We start from the raw sequence: 3,048 nt of genomic DNA, 5'->3' as shown, positions 1-3,048 counted from the left end.
AAGAATAATTATCAAACCCAGCATGGTAGCACATACCTTTAATCCCAGCATTTGGGAGGCAGATGGCAGGCAGATCTCTGTGAAGTCAAGGCCAGCCTGGTCTATAAGAGCTAGTTCCAAGACAGGCTCTAAAACTACAGCAAAACCCGTCTCAAAAAACAAACAAAAAATAATAATAATTATCAAGTAAGGATTAGATTCACGCGGTCCAGTTTTTTTGTATTTGCAAATTCAAAGTAACTATTTTATTATCTATCCTCTCTTGGTGAGTTCAAAGTTTTGTTACTAATACATTTTCTATTCTAACTTGTATTACCAACCTCAAACTATCTTCTTAGACCTCAAAACATTTTCTTAGATAAACAATTTAGGCTCTTATGTCTCTCAACCTTACACCTCTTATACCTCTTTTGGGAGTTTCTTTTCTGAATTTAGTAACAAGGAAAACTGTAACTACAACAGTAGGCAAGTGTGAGTATTACAGCTTTGGAGCTGCAAAGATATCCTGACCTGTTGGGAAGCCAGGCTATATTTAGAGACGCAGTAGGACAGTTCTGGAAGGGTAGAGAGAGCTACAATAGGATAGTCCTGGAATCTGGAGTCTGGTGTCACTACAGGACAGCTCAGCCTTGGGGGGGGGGATGTATCTGACTTGTCAGGAAGCCAGGCTGGCTATACTTGAGCCACAATAGGACAGCTCTGGAGGATGGAGCCACAACAGGACAGCTCAGCCCCACCAGGAAAGGTGTTCTGATTTGTTGGGAAACCAGACTACAGGAAGTTGGGGTGCGGTGGGGGATGGTCTCCCTGCAGAATATAGCAATCTCTTCTCTGGGAGAGCAGCTACAGCTGAGCTGTGCTCTATTCCCCTTAAGGAGTGTCCTAGCAGAGCTATAGGCTTCTTCTTTCACCCTAGATGTTACTTCTTTTGCTAACACTCTGCTAAAGTGGAAGTCCCTACAGAAATGTAGCAATCTCCTCTGGCTCCAGTGAAGTCACTTTTTCTGCTCATCCTTGTTCAACCCCACTTAGGGAGCACCCCAGCAAGCTTCTGTTCTTCTGTTCTGATCAACCTTGCTCAGACCCCCTAAGAGAGACTCTCAGCAAGGTTTTGTTTTTTTTTAAAAGCATATTTATTTATTTTTTATGTATACAATATACTGTCTGTGTGTATGTCTGCAGGCCAGAAGAGGGCACCAGACCCCATTACAGATGGTTGTGAGCCACCATGTGGTTGTGGGAATTGAATTCAGGACCTTTGGAAGAGCAGGCAATGCTCTTAACCACTGAGCCATCTCTCCAGCCCCCTCAGCAAGGTTTTTCAACTCAGTCCCCTAAGGGACATAGCAGCTAGGTTCTTCTATTCTGCACCAACTAATGAAGATCATCACCCAAGACTCGTTTGAGAAAGAGATTTATTTGGGAAGAAGGAGTCCAGGAGAGTGGCTGCCTCTGCCAGGTTGGTGAAAGACAGCCTCCAACTGAACAGGCAGAGAAGCTTACATAGGGGTTCCTAGGGGCAGAGGAAGAAGAGGGATTGGTTAGCTTTCCCTGTTCAGGGACTGGTTACATTAGGTGGTCAGGGGCAGAGATGGCTCTGATTTCAGAGCCAAACTGTGGGTTTTTGTTTTGTTTTGTTTGTTTGTTTTTTTCGAGACAGAGTTTCTTTGTAGTTTTGGAGCTTTCCCTAGAACTAACTAGATCAGGCTGGCCTTGAACACACAGAGATCCGCCTGCCTCTGCCTCCCAAGTGCTGGGATTAAAGGCGTGCACCACCACTGCCTGATGAAACTGTATTTCTTTTTAGACATTTAGCTCTAAATTTAGGGCCAGTGCATATTTCTTTCACTGGCTCTGATTCTGAGGACAAAGTGTTTCTTTGACAGTAGTTTTAGAGTCAGGGCATGTTTCTTTAGTTCCAGTTTCAGAACTAAACGTATTTCTTTCCCTGGCTCAGGTCTCAGATCTAGGGTGTGTTTCTTTCACTGGCTCTGGGTTCAGAGCCAGGGTACTCAGGAATTGCTTGATTTCCTGCTCAAGGATTGGTTGTTTTTCCTGCTTCAGTCGTCCCTTTTACCTGTATTAACTATATTGTCTTCAATTCCATTAGAGAGCCAAGGAAGAGATAATATTACCTGAATAAACAGGAAGTACAGAGCAAGCATCTTCTAAAACTATAGAAATGACAGAAGCACATGGCTGGCTGGACAGTCACCCAAGGTTCCCCTGTAATGCTGGGGCATCCATCTTTGGCCTACAAGCCTAGAATATCTGACAGACTTTTCTATGAAGCAGGAATTTTGAAGGACTGTCTTGCCTTGTCTTGGAAAAGTTTGGCAGCCTCCTTCTTTTGTGCCCTGCTTGTTCTACTACAACTATTAGCAGTCAAGGCAAGGGCAGTTTCTTGCTCAGTGGCTAACTTTGCCACAACAAAAGCAAACTCCAAATGGTGGTTCTTTGGTACCCATCCTCCTTTTTTGAAATAAATTGGTGTTACCAAGAACAGATGTGTCTCATTGTCTTGAAAAGCCTTAGGTTATTGAAACATCTTAAATGCCATATTCTGTAGATCTCTGAGGTGTTTGAAGACCACCCATCTATCTAAAATAAACCTCTGTTTAACACTGAACACATACCTAACATAACTACAACTTTGATTATTATAGATGACTAAATACTAACCTGTATTTCTAAATCATACATTACATTTTAAAATGAGCTGCATAAGTACAATACCTTAAACATGAATATATATATATATATATATATAAATACTTGCATCAATATACAAAAATACCTTAAATAAGAGTAGGAGCATATATCTATATATAGAGTACGTTCTAATAAAAAACCTTAAATTTATATCAATATATAAAAATCTACACCAATGTAAAATATTTGAGATTAATAGTTGCTTTTTAGTTTAAATAGATTCAATAATCTACCTTTTTATTCTATCCTATCCATATCCCCCCTGTCTTTTTTTTTCTAAATTTATTTTATTTATTTATCATGTATACAATATTCTGTCTGTGTGTATGCCTGCAG

This window comes from Microtus ochrogaster, chromosome 6 (assembly GCF_000317375.1).
Source record: "Microtus ochrogaster isolate Prairie Vole_2 chromosome 6, MicOch1.0, whole genome shotgun sequence".
Lineage (NCBI taxonomy): Eukaryota > Metazoa > Chordata > Mammalia > Rodentia > Cricetidae > Microtus > Microtus ochrogaster.
Note: the sequence above shows the minus strand (reverse complement) of the source record.